Below are 16,408 nucleotides of genomic sequence, written 5' to 3' on the forward strand. Positions count from 1 at the left end.
GAAAAGTTTTCTTCTGATGACACTTCCATGAAGGTTATATTTGTGCAGGTGTCACTGCACAGTAGAACAGTGCACCAGCACTCCAGAGTCTGCTAAATCTTCCTGAAGGTCTTTTGCAGTCAAACGGGGGTTTTGATTTGCCTTTCTAGCAATCCTACGAGCAGTTCTGTCAGAAAGTTTTCTTGGTCTTCCAGACCTCAACTTGACCTCCACTGTTCCTGTTAACTGCCATTTCTTAATAACATTACGAACTAAGGAAACGGCTACCTGAAAGTGCTTTGCTATCTTATAGCCTTTTCCTGCTTTGGGCATCATTTATTTTAACTTTCAGAGTGCTAGGCAGCTACTTAGAGGAGCCCATGGCTGCTGATTGTTGGGACAAGGTTTGAGGAGTCAGGGTATTTATAAAGCTTTGAAATCACCTGGCCTTTCCTAACAATGACTGTGAACAAGCCATAGCCCTAACAAGCTAGTTAAGGTCTGAGACTTTGGTAAAAGTTATCTGAGAGCTCAAATCTCTTGGGGTGCCCAAGCTTTTGCATGGTGCTCCTTTCCTTTTTTTCCACTCCAAAATTGTACAAGACAAAAATAATACACTCATCTTGTTTAAAATGTTGAAAAGAATGTTTCATCTTTAACTTTATGACTTTTGGAGATCAGTTAATCTTCTACTCACTTAACTATTCACAGTAACAGAAAGTTTGACCAGGGGTGCCTAAACTTTTGCATGCCACTGTAAGCCAAAATATTATACTACTAATTGGTTCATAAAATATAATTAAATATGCATGTAGTAAAGTGCAGCACAGGTAAACAGTATAGTAAACAGCTCACTGGTAGAGTGACAAAACCTTGGTGTTGGTAGGGTATTCATTAGTCTCACAGCCTGGGGGAAGAAGGTGTAACCTAGTCTAGCAGTCCGAGTCCTAATGTTCCTGTTCCTCCTTTCTGACAATAGTGGGTCAAAGAGGTTGTGGGATGTGTGGTAGAGATCTTCAACAATGCTTCGGGCTCTTCCTATACAACACTTCCAGTAAAAGTTGCATAGGGGAGGGAAAGCATGATGATCATCTCAGTGGTTTTTACTGTTCTCTGTAAGGTCTTGTGGTCCAATATTTTGCATCTTCCGTACCACACAACGATGCAGTCAGACAATAGACACTCGATAGTGCTCCTCTTCTTGACAGATGGAGAATTTTGCAGTCTTCAACAGGAATATTAAAAGTTTATGATCTATTCTTGTTGTAAAATACCCTGAAGTTTATTGCTTAGTTATAAGTGAAATTTTAACAGCAAGCTAGAATAAGAGTTATAATTATTGTCTAACACCCTTACAAGCTTATTAAATAGCATATATTAATTCCCTTAAATCTTTATTTCATAATAGCAAGAGGATAAGATGTGAGAGAATAGGACCAGTTAAGTGTGACAGTAGAAAAGTATGTATGGAACTGGAGGAGGTAACGGAGGTACTTAATGAATAATTTGCTTCAGTATTCACTACAGAAAAGGACCTTGATAATTGTAGGGATAACTTTATAGCTGACTGAAAAGCTTGAGCATATAGATATTAAGAAAGAGGATGTGCTGGAGCTTTTGGAAAGTATCAAGTTGGATACGTTACCGGGACCAGATGAAATATACCCCAGGCTGTTGTGGGAGGTGAGGGAGGAGATTGCTGAGCCTCTGGCAATGATTATTGCATCAACAATGGGGATGGAAGAGATTCTGGAGGATTGGAGGTTTGCAAATGTTCCCTTATTCAAGAAAGGAAGTAGAGATAGCCCAGGAAATTATAGACCAGTGAGTCTTACTTCAGTGGTTGGTAAGTTGATGGAGAAGATCCTGAGAGGCAGGAATTATGAACATTTGGAGAAGCATAATATGATTAGGAATAGTCAGCATAGCTTTGTCAAAGGCAGGTTGTGCCTTAACAAGCCTGACTGAATTTTTTGAGTATGTAGGTTCAGATTGATGAAGGTGGAGCAGTAGATGTAGTGTATATGGATTTCAGCAAGGCATTTGATAAGGTACCCCATGCAAGGCTTATTGAGAAAGTAAGGAGGCATGGGATCCAAGGGGACATTGCTTTGTGGATCCAGAACTGGCCTCCCCACAGAAGGCAAAGAGTGGTTGTAGATGGGTCATATTTTGCATGGAGGTTGGTAACCAATGGTGTGCCTCAGGGATCTGTTCTGGGACCCCTACTCTTCGTGATTTTTATAAATGACCTGGATGAGGAAGTGGAGGGATGGGTTGGTAAATTTCACGATGACACAAAGGTTGGGGGTGTTGTGGATAGTGTGGAGGGCTGTCAGAAGTTACAGCAGGAGATCAATAGGATGTAAAACTGGGCTGAGATGTGGTAGATGGAGTTCAACCCAGATAAGTGTGAGGTGGTTCATTTTGGTAGGTCAAATATAATGGCAGAATATAGTATTAATGGTAAGACTCTTGGGAATATGGAGGATCAGAGGGATCTTCGGGTCTGAGTCCATAGGACTCTCAAATCTGTTGCGCAGGTTGACTGGTTAAGAAAGCATACGGTGTATTGGCCTTCATCAGCTATGGGATTGAGTTCAAGAGCTGAGAGGTAATGTTACAGCTATGTAGGACCCTGGTCAGACCCCACATGGAGTACTGTGCTCATTTCTCGTCACTTCACTGCAGGAAGATGTGGAAACCATAGAAAGGGTGCAGAGGAGATTTACAAGGATGTTGCCTGGATTGGGGAGCATGCCTTATGAGAATAGGTTGAGTGAACTTGGCTTTTTCACCTTGGAGCAATAGAGGATGAAAGGTGACCTGATAGAGGTGTATAAGATGATGAGAGATATTGATTGTGTGGACATTTAGAGGCTTTTTCCCAGGGCTGAAATGACTAACATGAGAGGGCACAGTTTTAAAGTGCTTGGAAGGAGGTACAGAGATGTCAGGGGTATGTATTTTACGCTGAGAGTGGTGAGTGTGTGGAATGGGTTAACGGCGATTGTGGTGGAGGCGGATACGATAGGGTTTTTTAAGAGACTCCTGAATAGGTACATGGAGCTTAGAAAAATAGGGCAATGGGTAACCCTAGGTAATTTCTAAAGTAAGTAAACGTTCGGCACAGCATTGTGGGCCGATGGGCCTGTATTGTGCTGTAGGTTTTCTATATTCTAAAATATAAAGGATTAATTTTTTGAATTTTATTTCATATTCAGTATTTAATCTGGTACGTTCTCATATTTATTTGAAAGTTAGCCTGATGTTTCATTTCAATTTTAACTCTCAATTTGGTATCTGAAAGAATTCTTCTATGTTTTTGAATTTTCTATCAATTACCGTAGATTCCGTACTACAGAGCGCACCTGATTAAAAGCCGCAGGCTCTAATTTTAGAAAGAAAATCAATTTTGTACTTGTACAAGCCGCACCGGATTTTAGGCCGCACCGGATTTTAGCCGCAGGTGTCCCACGTTGTAATATGAGATATTTACACAGAAAGATATTACACGTGAGGATTTTTTAACTTTTAATTAAATCCGTATGGTAACATAAACAAATACATATTGCAAATGCTTTTTTTCGAACCGTGCCTGTAACACGGCTACTTTTAAATATACATACGTATCGGTAACACACAAATTACGTTGCGTATACTTTTTTACTGAACAGTGCACGAACAACATTCCAATATCTCCTAACGACTGGTAAAAAAATATATATACTGCAGCCTACCAGGAAAAGTTATTGATCACCTTTAACTTAAAAGCAGCGTTCTCGCGCGGGTCTAATGCGCTCGTCTAATGCGCTCCCCCCACCTTTCCGTTTATCGCAAACCGGTATTTCCCACAAGACGCGGCGAAACCGGATGTGACGTCATAGCATCCCGGGATGTAGTATAGAAAACAAATATAGTTAAAACACTTCTAACTTTAACTAGAAAATACTAACAAATGAATTACTAAGCGAAAATATTATAAACTAAATAACTGCCATAAAGGCAGCACAATGCTTTTCTTCGAGTGTTTTCCATGTTGATGAGGGTGAGTACAAATGACTGATTTACAATAATTTAATTGTGAAAGTGCGCTTGATTTATCGTACAATTTCATTGGACCTCTGTGAACTACTCATCAATTTTATTGGTCTACTGTTACGAGGCAAAATGTTTTTGGCGGCATGAAAAAAAACCATGTATTAGCCGCACCGTAGTAAAAGCCGCAGTGTTCAAAGCTGTTCAAAGCGTGGGAAAAAAGTAGCGGCTTATAATCCGGCATCTACGGTAATTTAGTTGGCCAATAGTGTAGTGGCATCCTCAATGAACTTCGAGGTGAGTGGTCCTGGCTTTGAATCCATCTGGCTTCTTGCATGCTTTGCATCTGTGCTGGGTTGAGAGTTGAGCTAGCAACTCAGCCTCATCAAAAAAAACAGACAAAAAATGCTAAAGAAATGGCAAGGTTGCCGCTGATGTACCACAAGGCGTGGAAAGGAGTGATAACAACAATCACTTGGATTCAGGACGGCTGTTGAAAGGCACAGTGCACAACATTAAGACTACTGATCATTTTGGACATGCATCTGCGAGGTCAGCGGCAAGCATCATTACAAGAAACCATGCTATTATATAATGCAATATTCTTGAGATATTTTCCAAAATATAAATTTTATGTTGAACAACTACTTTGAAGAAACACCAGGAATCGCAATGGTTCAGTGCCCTCTGATCTTGGCATTGTCTCTTGCAAGAAATATTGTTCTGGTGAAATGCATGAAGTCTCTGAAGATGCAGCAAGTTCATCCTCCAGATCTTGCAAAGTATCTGCTGGAAGATTACAAGAAGTTGGTGCTAACATTTGAACTCTCATAAAGGGTTGAAATGACAGAGGTGCACACTTCTCTGGGAATTTGAGATTTTCCATTTGTTTGGGAGGAATCAGAATCAGGTTCGTTATCACCGGCATGTGACGTGAAATTTGTTAACATAGCTGCAGCAGTTCAATGCAATGCGTAATATAGAAGAGAAAAATATAATAATAAGTAAGTAAATCAATTGCAGCACACTTATATTGAATAGATTTAAAAATGTGCAAGAAACAGAAATACTGTATACTAAAAAAAAGTGAGGTGGTGTCCAAGGGTTCAATGTCCATTTAGGAATTGGATGGCAGAGGGGAGGAAGCTGTTCCTGAATCACTGAGTGTGTGCCTTCAAGCTTCTGTACCTCCTACCTGATGGTAACAGTACAAAAAGGACATGTCCTGGGTGCTGGAGGTCCTTAATAATGGACACTGCCTTTCTGAGAAGCCACTCCTTGAAGATGTCCAGGGCTTTCTGCAGCTTCTTTCAGTCCTGTGCAGTACCCCCTCCATACCAGACAGTGATGCAGTCTGTCAGAATGCTCTCCACAGTGCAACTGTAGAAATTTTTGAGTGTATTTGTTGACATGCCAAATCTCTTCAAACTCCTAATAAAGTATATCCGCTGTCTTGCCTTCTTTATAACTACATCGATATGTTGGAACCAGGTTAGATCCTCAGAGATCTTGATACTCAGAAACTTGAAGCTGCTCACTTTCTCCACTTCTGATCCCTCTATGAGGATTGGTATGTGTTCCTTCGTCTTGCCCTTCCTGAAGTCCACTATCAGCTCTTTTGTCTTACTGACGTTGAGTGCCAGGTTGTTGCTACGGCACCATTCCACTAGTTGGCATATCTCTCTCCTGTACACCCTCTCATCACCACCTGAGATTCTACCAACAATGGTTGTATCATCAGCATGTTTATAGATGGTATTTGAGCTATGCCTAGCCGCACAGTCATGTGTATACATAGAGTTGAGCAGTGGGCTAAGCACACACCCCTGAGGTGCACCAGTGTTGGTCATCAGTGAGGAGTATATGTTATCACCAATCTGCACAGATTGTGGTCTTCTGGTTAGGAGGTCAAGGATCCAATTGCACAGGGAGGTACAGAGGCCCGGGTTCTGCATCTTCTCACTCAGGATTGTAGGAATGATGGTGTTAAATGTTGAGTTATATTCAACGAACAGCATCCTGACGTAGGTGTTTGTGTTGTCCAGGTGGTCTAAAGCCATGTGGAGAGCCATTGAGATTGATTCTGCCGTTGACCTTTTGTGGCGATAGGCAAATTGCAATGGGTCCAGGTCCTTGCTGAGGCAGGAGTTCAGTCTAGTCATGACCAACCTCTCAAAGCATTTCATTACTGTCTCTGTGAGTGCTACCGGGCAATAGTCATTAAGGCAGCCCACATTATTCTTCTTAGGCTCTGGTATAATTGTTGACCTTTTGAAGTAAGTGGGGACTTCCGCCCATAGCAGTGAGAGGTTGAAAATGTGTTCTCAAGTGTTATTTGGGCATTAGCACTGATGAAAAGTCTTGGCCTGAAACATCAACTGTTTATTTCATTCCCTAGATGCTGCCTGCCCTGCTGAGTTCCTTCAGATCTCCAGCATCTGCAGAATCCCTTGTTTGTCATTTGGGCACTTCCTACAAAGAAAAGTTAAGCAGCTCTGCCTCTGATTTTTTTTTAATCCTTTCCTTTGCCCATTCAGTTTTATTAGCTCTAGCTGCTTTACTTATTTCTCAATATATTTTGTTCTGTTTCCCATTCTGTGGAAGTGATACCAGAATATGGTCAGTGGTGCTTTCTGATTTGCAGTTCGGGATGAGAATTAATTGCTGTCCTTGTCATGGCTATTCATGTCCTTGGGATGAATTAAAATTAAAGGCAATGCTGAACATAATATTGACAACAAACCTCCACAGAATAAACCAATTTTGCTTTTATTTTATACTCATTCCCCTAAGTGACAGTGAGGCAAAAGTTATATTTTTAAATAGCTTCAACATATGGGGTTTCTTTCCTAACTGTGGATATAATAAGCAGATAGATACAGCAGCCAATTTGTATTCTGCCAGCTTGAAACCATTGATAAGTATGAGGCAGGATTTTTTTTTTTTTGTGTGGCTTTGATTGAGGGCAGATCATTGGAACATTATCCTAGTCGTGCCCCCAGATTTGAAGGATAGAATCTCTAATCCACATATGTGTCTCAGGATTTTGCAGTTTAAGGCTACGTCCACGCTAGACCGGGTAAGTCCATAACTGAAGCCTTTTCTCTTCGTATTGACCCTCCATCCACACTGAAACAGCGTTTTCCTCCCCCGAAAACGGAGCTTTTCTAAAATGCTCTCCAGAGTGTCTAAATCTGAAAATGTCGATTGAGCAGTGTAATGTGTACGGGGTAACCAGAGCTTTTTAAAAACACTGTCATGACGTGCCAGAACAGATGGTAGAAGCAGCGCGGCATTTCATTGTTTTCTTGAATGTAACCTACAACATCACAACAGCAATGGCGGAGGGCTTCAGGAGACTGTCCCTGAGCAAAATGTTACTGCAGCTTTGCAGTATGACAGAGAATTGCAACCCCCCACACAACCTAACAATTTCAGAACAGACAGCAATGAGACTGAAGCCAGCAGAGTTAAGAAATGTACTCACCAAATACTTTGACCCATAACTTACTGAATAAATAAGTATACTTATTTTATCTACCCAGGCGGGAGATAAGCAATACCTTATCTCCCGCCTGGGTAGCCTCCTACCTGCCGGCATGAACATCTAGTTCACAGACCTCAGTTGATACCCCTGCCCCCCCTTACCCCCATCCCTATCTATTATTACTGAATAAATAAGTATACTTATTTTGCCCTGTTTTCTGTCCTTGCTTGTATGAAGGTGGTTTACCGATTTATGCAAGTACTTCTCTGACAATAGATGTGTAACAGCCTAATGTAACATTGTATGGAAATAAAAGATAACACTGATGTAGACATGTTTTATACATTTAACAAGGTGCTTTATTAATGTATTGCTTGTGCAGGCATTCAGTAGATGCAATTGTCACTACTTCCAAAATGTCATTTTTAAGTAGTAGCTTATGTTTGGCATTGTTGGTGATGAGGCATCGGTCTAGTGATCTGAAGATCGCTGGTTCGAGCTTCAGCTGAGGCAGCATGTTGTGTCCTTGAGCAAGACACTTAACAACACATTGCTCTGCGACAACATCGGTGCTAAGCTGCTTGGGTCCTAGTGCCCTTCCCTTAGACAACATCAGTGGCATGGAGAGGGGGAGACTTGCAGCTTGGGCAACTGCCTGTCTCCCATACAACCCTGCCCAGGCCTACGCCCTGGAAACCTTCCAAGGCGCAAATCCATGGTCTCATGAGACTAACGGATGCCTATATAAATGTTTGGCATAGACATGAAAATGTTAAGGCCAAAAAAGGAAAATTGTAAGTTTTACTTTTACTCAGGTAAAAATAAAATCACTTTTACCCAGTAACAAGCCTTATTGCATTTAGTTGTAGCTGTCCTCCCTTTCATCGGTGAAGAGACTATGGCTGTAGGAAATGTTTCCAATACTGTCCGTGAAGTCCCTGTCGATTGCTTCCATATGCTCCAGTATTTGCTTTTTTAGTTTTAAGTCCTCCTGCAGGAGAGCCAACTGCTGTCCATCGTTTGGCAATTTCCTTTTAAGTTTTTCTAGTCTGTAACTGGAAAAAAGCGCTTTAAGTCTTTCACGGCGAGATTCAACACCAAACATGTCACTTGTTTTCTGTAGATGTGTCCTGCGCATGCCCAGTAGGAGGAGATTCGCCCAAATACCCGTTTTAATGTGGACGGAGGTATTTTCAAAAACGTGTGGTGTGGACGCCTATCGTTTTTATGTGAAACCGGTGTTTTCAAAATTATCCGGTCTCGTGTGGAGGCAGCCTAAGTGGACATAGGAATTTTTTTTTGCATGTAGCCCATTAAATCCTTTTATATTGTAAATTGTCCTGTGATTTGGTAAGGGTTAAATTGGTGGGTTGCTGGTGGCATGGCACGAAGGGCTGGAAGGGTCTATTTTGCACTGCATCTCTAGATAAATAATTTTTTTTAAAAATCCCACGGACAGCAGTGGATTCCTGGACTCTGAACTATAATCCATCCCTCGGGCAGTGCCAATTCCATTAGTTAACATTTATTTCAGAAAAAGTGCATAATAGGAGATTCCTCCCCTCACACTAACCCTTCTCTCCCCTACTCAACTCCCAGGTGATCATCTTGAGTCTCTTCTTCCAGGACCTGCTTGGGCAATGATTCGTTTAACTTTGTTCTTGGTAGTTGATACGTAGTTTAGGTTGGCTTGCACTTGATGAAACTAGAGGCACTCTAGTACTGGCAGGCCAGTTCTGTGATGCAGCACTTGCCGTATTTTCATAAATGCTGAAAACAATCTTTGTTCCTCTGTATGATCAGCTGCAAATTTGTGTGTGTCATGACAACACATGGAAAAGGATCAAAAGGTGCCTTGTGCTGATTATGTTTAATGAAGTGCTATGTCATGTGCTCTGTTGAGCTGAAAATATCTCATCTCAATCAATTCATGTAACTGGAGAAAAACAAAGCATGGTGAAATATATTGTGACTATTGATAGTGTGCACAAGTATTTGTTGAATTAATACATAGCTGTTCAGTTTTGAAGTGGAAAAGTGTTGAGCAGCAGAATTTCTTCCTCTACATTGTTAAAGATTGCTAGATTAGTTTTAATATGTGGCAGGTTTGTTTTCATCAGTGTCTATACTATACTGTGCAGTGCCAAAGAATTCTGATTTGCAGCTTAGTTGTGCAATCTATGGTGTAACCAGCTGCGCACAGTGATAAAAGGGAGCCTCTAAACAGCTAATGTGATGTCCGTTCACATCAAGTGTAATGTGCTGAATTTGTCACCTCAAATAGTTTCTGTCCCTGGAGATCAAAATAGTCATAGTTCAAAGTATTTTCTGCAGACGTGAGAGCTTTTGAAGGACAGTTTTTAAATTGTGCGTTCGCAACTATCAACAGGTGTAGCATGAAACTTCTCTTAACAGTGCTTACCATAATGTTTAGTTCAGAGTCCCGGAAAAGTGCAGGAAACCAAGATTTAGTGTTTGGCAGCACAATTTCAATTTGTGTGGCTTTGTTAATTTAGGCAAGAATGTTGTAAGGTTCTTTACAGGAGTGTAAATTTATTAAAAATGATACTGAGCCAAATGAGATGGGCCATTAGTATAGCTTGTAGTACTGATGCACCGCAGCCCTCCAGCTATTCTGGTTCAGTCCTGGCTTCTGGTGTTGTCTGTGTGGACCTTGCACATGCAGTTCACACTTAATTGGTTACTGTAAATTGCCCCTTGTGTGTAGGTGAACCGTGGAATCTGGGGAGAGTTGACAGGGATCATTGTGGAATTAGTGTATATTGGTGTTTGATGGCTTATACCAACTTGGTGACTGAAGGGCTTGTTTCTGTGCTCTGACTTTGACTTGTGGAACAATATCCACAATTGTACCAGCTTATCCCACTGTCACTTTCTAATAAAGTTTCTTTCAATCAGCTTCTTTCATTCCTGAGACATTGGTTTTGATGTTGCCTTCGAGACAAAGGCCTGAGAGTTGTCACTATGAAACAAACCTTCCCTTTTCATTTTAGCATTCTGAACAGACTGTTCTCTCCACAACACACCGACTCTTTATTCATCCACAGAAATGTGCTTGCCACCCTAACTTCACCGTTCCTGAACTGTCTTTGTTCTCCTATGGTATTCCATTGAAGCTCAATATAAACTTGAACTGCATGTTGACTTTTGACCTACTCTGGACTCAACTTTGAGTTCAACAATGTCAAGTCATTACCATTGGCCTCTTTTTAATCAGGAATAATTAAAGGCTCTGATGTTCTGGAAGTGCTGGCAGTTTCTTGTGTAACTATTTGCATTTGTCATCCTAACTGCACGGAGGCTTGAAACTCCTGCTCATGATGGTGATTTCATGATTATGCTTTGAGCCTGGGCCGCAGAGGAGCAACTGCCTGGAATTTCTTCTTAATGATTAATGAGTAATTTGCACATAACCAGTGCTAGGTGAATTGGAGAGAAAAAGCCATGAAGGAAAAGGGCTAGTTTGAGGTAATATAGACAACCCCCATGTCACAGGAGATTGGATTGATTAAAAAAAAGTTTGATTAGTGATTTTTGTCATGTGAAGTCATATTATCTGTGCATGCATCAAGAAATGCACATTGAAAGTAAATAAATTAATTTTATTTATTTATATACACTTTTCCCCAAATAAATTCCATCAGAATAAATTACTGGGCAGTTGGTAAATTCTGTAAGGCTGAATTTCTAATAGCTGAAAAATCATGATACTAAGTTTGCCATTACGTATTTTGAAATAATTTATTTTGAACATAAGAAATAGGAACAGGAGTCGGCCATCTGGCCCGTCGAGCCTGCTCTGCCATTCAATAAGATCATGGCTGATCTGGCCATGGACTCATCTCCACCTGCCTGTCTTTCCCCCATAACTCTTAAATTCTCTTACTATGCAAAAATCTATCCAACCTCAAATATATTTATTGAGGTAGCCTCCACTGCTTCATTGGGCAGAGAATTCCACAGATTCACCACTCTCTGGGAAAAGTAGTTCCTCCTCATCTCTGTCCAAAATCTACTCCCCCAAATCTTGAGGTTATGTCCCCTGGGTCTAGTCCAGGGGTGGGCAAACTTTTTGACTTGTGGGCCACAAAGGGTTCTAAAATTTGACAGGGGGGCTGGACCAGGAGCAGATGGACGGAGTGTTTTGGTAATACACCTCATAAGAGAAAATAAAATATCATGGGGTATGTAGAAAACATGTGCTTTAATTTCAATTGAAAATGAACAAATGCATTACAACAAAATATCTGTCTTTGAAGTCCCATGGTATTTAGCTATTTATTGAAATGACTTTTAAAACACTGAAAATTAAATGAATAAAATACAGTTTTTTTTAATAGTAACAGTTATTATTTTAAAGCACTGAAAATTCTGTTATCCTTCAAGATATTATCATCATCACTCTCCTCCTGACTGTCTTTATTTCAAAAACGGTAGGAGATGCAGGTCTACTTGTCCTGCTCCTTCTTATTCAATTGTCCCCTGTGCCAAAACTCAACAACGACCAGCACAAGGACAGAACAGTGACAGTGCGCCAGTATGCGGAGCGCGTTATTTGATCTGGAGCGCATTTTTTATTTTGAGAACGTACGTGCACCTGCGCACTACTCATGTCCATCACTTAACAGAAATGACATGTAACATGTAAGGCTTATTGAAAAAAATATTTTCAAATGCATTTTTTACATAACACAACGAAGAAACTTATTTTTAATTTCAGTGGGAACAGTGTTGTTGGTCTCCCTTTTTAGCCAGCGCATCAAAGTCTGGATTTAGTTTTGTTGTGGCGAAAACGCCAGAATTGCGGGGAAAAAAACGTTAACAAGGTTTATTAATATAATTTCATCAAGTTCTGCGGGCCGGATTAAAAAGCTTAACGGGCCGCATATGGCTCCCGGGGGCCGTAGTTTGCCCATGCCTGGTCTAGTCTCACCTATCAACCTTCCTGCCTCTATCTTATCTATCCCTTTCATAATTTTCTATGTTTCTATAAGGTCTTCTCTCATTCTTCTGAATTCCAGTGAGTACAGTCCCAGGCGACTCAATCTTTCCTCATCGTCTAACCCCCTCATCTCTGCACTTTCTCTGTACTGCCTCCAAAGCCAAATATATCCTTCCTCAAGTATGGAGACCAGAACTGCATGCAGTACTCCAGGTGCAGCCTCGCCAGTATCCTGTACAGTTGCAGCATGACCTCCCTGCCCTTAAATTCAGACAGCTAGCAATGAAGGCAAACATTCCATTTGCCTACTTGATAGCCTGCTGCACGTGCAAGCCAACCTTTTGTGCTTCATGCACAAGCACTCCCAAGTCCCTCTGCACAGCAGCATGCCACAATTTTTTACCGTTTAAATAATAATCTTTTCTTTCATTTTTCCTTCCGAAGTGGATGACCTCACATTGTATTCCATCTGCCAGACCCTTGCCCACTCACTCAACCTATCTTTCTCTCTGCAGACTCCATATCTTCTGCACAATTTGCTTTAACACTCAATTTAATATCATTAGCAAACTTAGATACACTACACTCGGTCCCCTCTTCCAGATTGTTAATGTATATCTTGAACAGCTGCAGGCCCAGCACCGACCCCTGTGGTACACCGCTCACCACTGATTGTCAGCCAGGGTAATACCTATATACCCCAACAGTCTGCTTTCTATTAGGTAACCAATCGTCTATCCATGCTAATACATCATCTCCTACTTTACACATCCTTTATCTTATTGAAAAGTCTTTTATGCGATACTTTATCAAACGTCTTTTGGAAATCCAAATAAATAACGTTCATCTGTTCCCCTCTGTCCACTGCGCACATTATATCCTCAAAGAACTCCAGTAAGCTTGTCAAACAGGACCTGCCTTTGAATCCATGCTGCGCCTGCCTGATGGATTGGCTTCTTTCCAGATTCCTCACTATTTAATGATAGCTTCAAGCATTTTCCCAGCTACAGATGTTAAACTAACTGGCCTATAGTTACCTGCTTTTTGCCTACATCCTTTTTTGGAGCAGTGGCGTGACATTTGCCTTCTTCCAATACACCGGGACTTGCCCAGAGTCCAGAGAATGTTAGCAAATTATCACCAAAGCCTCAACTATAACTTCTACCATTTCTTTCAGTACCATGGGATGCATTCCATCAGGACCGGGGGACTTATCCATCTTCAGGCCCACAAGTTTGCTCAGCACTACCTCTTTAAGGATAGATATTGTACTGGGGTCCTTACTATCCATCACATCTATAATGTCTCTCTTTGGCATGTTAGACATGTTCTCCACTGTGAAGACCAACACAAAATAGTTATTCAAAGCCTCGGCCATTTCCTCATTGCCCAATATCAACTCCTCCCTCTCGTTCTCCAAGGGACTTATGTTCACTTTGGCCACTCTTTTCCACTTTTTATAATTATAAAAGCTTTTACTATCCATTTTTATATTTTGTGCTAGTTTGTTTTCATAATTTATCTTTCCTTTCTTTATTGCTCGCTTTTTGGTTTTTTAAGTCTTCCCAATCTTCCAGTTTCCCATTACTCTTGGAAACTTTGTATGCACAAGCTTTTAGTTTGAAGCCTTCTTTTTTTTCCTTAGTTATCAGAGGCTGGCTCTCCCCACCTTACTGTTCTTGCTTTTAACTGGAATATACTTTTGTTGAGCACTGTGAAAAATCTCTTTAGTCTTCCACTGCTTCTCAACTGTCCCACTATGTTCCCAGTCTACACTAGCCAAATCCTCCCTCATCCCATTGTAGTCTTCATCATTCAGGCATAATACACTGGTTTTAGATTGAGCTATTGCACCCTCCATTTGTATGAGAAATTCAATCCTATTGTGATCACTCTTTCCAAGAGGATCCCTAACTACAAGTTTACCAGTCTCATTGCACAGGACCAGATCTAAGATGGCATGTTCCCTTGTAGGTTCAGTAACATGCTGTTCAAGAAAGCCATCACGGATGCATTCCATGAAGTCCTCCTCAAGACTGCCTCAACCAACCTGATTCACCCAATCTATGTGCAAATTTTAAGTCCCCCATGGTAACTTAAAGTCCCCCAAGTCTTACATGCCTCAGATATTTCTCTGTTCATTGCCTGTGCCACTGTCATGTTATTATTCGGTAGCTGATAGACAACTCCCACCAGTGATTGTTTCCCCATTACTATTCCTAAACTCTACCCAGATGGATTCAACATTCTGCTCTTTAGATCTTATATCATCTCTCGCTGTAGCCCTGAACTCATCCTTAATTAAGAGTGCTACCTCACCTCCCTTACCTTCCTGCCTATCCTTCCGTATTATCTGATATCTTTAGATATATAATTCCCAATCCTCTCCACCCTGGAACCATGTTTCTGTAATGGCCACTAAATCATACGCCTTTGTATTGACTTGTGCCACAAGTTCACTGACCTTGCTGCGAATACTACAGGCATTCAAATAAAGTCCCCTTAGACTCATTGTGCTTTTAAAATCGTGTAATCTTTTTCTCTTTTGCACTTGATTTTTCTGTACTCCACTCTTTACTTTTCTGTTTTTTATCTTTTGCATTTTCTTTATCTGTATCCACACTTTTTAATTTTATCCATACTTCTCCCATCTGTTGAACCCACCCCCTACTATTTAGTTTAAACCCCTGTCCACAGTCCTAGTTCTGCAATTCGCTGGGATCCAGATCCCATCAGAGTTCAGGTGGAGCTCGAATAAATTTATTTTAAAAGTATTTTAAGTTTTAATAGTGTGAGTAAAATCATCGCCAGTTACAGAACTGCAAACTCTTGCTGCATTTGTTTTGTGTCATACATTTTTATATATTTTTTGTGTCATCTATTTTTTGATCTCCCTTCGCTGTCCATTTCTTGAACTCATTTTGAGGTTATGTTGTAGGATGGCACATCAGGGCAGCTGTTAGAGATAATGACTCACGTATGTGGAGAACTGGGTTCAATAATAACCTCCTCTGCTGTCTGTGTAGAATTTGCACATACTCTTTTTCCCTCAAAAATGTTGATTGTTTGGTTAATTGGCATTGATAAATTGCCCTAACTGTGTGATAGCAACTTGAAAGGGGTAGAGTGGAATTGATGCAAATCCGATGGAATCACAGCACAAAAGCAAAGTTATTCACTGTATCCTTCCTGTACTTTATGTATTCATAAAGGTTATCCATAGCAACCTTTGCCCTGGCAATTCAAGGGCTTATCTTGAAATTACAGTGGATTCCGGTTCATATGGTGATCAGTTAAGTGGGGCAGCCACCACCTAGGATATGGTTACCACCATGAAGGAGGTACAGAAGCCTGAAGGTACACATTCAGTGATTCAGGAACAGCTTCTTCCCCTCTGCTATCAGATTTATGAATGGACATTGAATCGATGAACACTACCTCATTGTGTTTTTATTTCTGTTTTTGTACTACTTGTTTAATTTAATTATTTAACTATATTATACATTATTATTAACTGTATTATACATATATTTACTGTAATTCAGTTTTTCTTCCCCCTATGTTCTCATGTATTGCTTTGTACTGCTGCCGCAAAGTTAACAAATCTCATGGCATATGCCGGTGATATTAAATCTCATTCTGATTATTTGGAACAACTCCTTTGTTAAAGAAGAAAAACAAATTAAGAAAATAACTGGATTCCCTTTGATTATTTGGGATACTATGCTGCTGAATTGGAGCAGGGGACTTCTGACAAACAGTATCTAACCAGCATCATTTTGTGCAAGTTGTATGCCTGTTGGACACTACACCTCATTGAGCAAGAAGTTTTAAAATAGCGTCACTTGTGTGTTTATGTTTTAAAAAATCAGTGATTTTTGTCACCGGTAGTTGGTGAGTAATAAATAGCAAGACAATTCAGAACTGTTTTGCTCACTGCA

At 40.6% G+C, this 16,408-nt stretch overlaps 1 protein-coding gene across 2 annotated transcripts in view; it reads left to right on the forward strand.

The window, feature by feature from the left end:
* The window catches only part of LOC140730285 (adenylosuccinate synthetase isozyme 2), a 148,372-nt gene that overhangs the window by 55,144 nt on the left and 76,820 nt on the right, over positions 1-16,408 (forward strand). The window lies entirely within an intron of this gene.

The sequence above is a fragment of the Hemitrygon akajei genome, chromosome 7 (assembly GCF_048418815.1).
Source record: "Hemitrygon akajei chromosome 7, sHemAka1.3, whole genome shotgun sequence".
NCBI lineage: Eukaryota > Metazoa > Chordata > Chondrichthyes > Myliobatiformes > Dasyatidae > Hemitrygon > Hemitrygon akajei.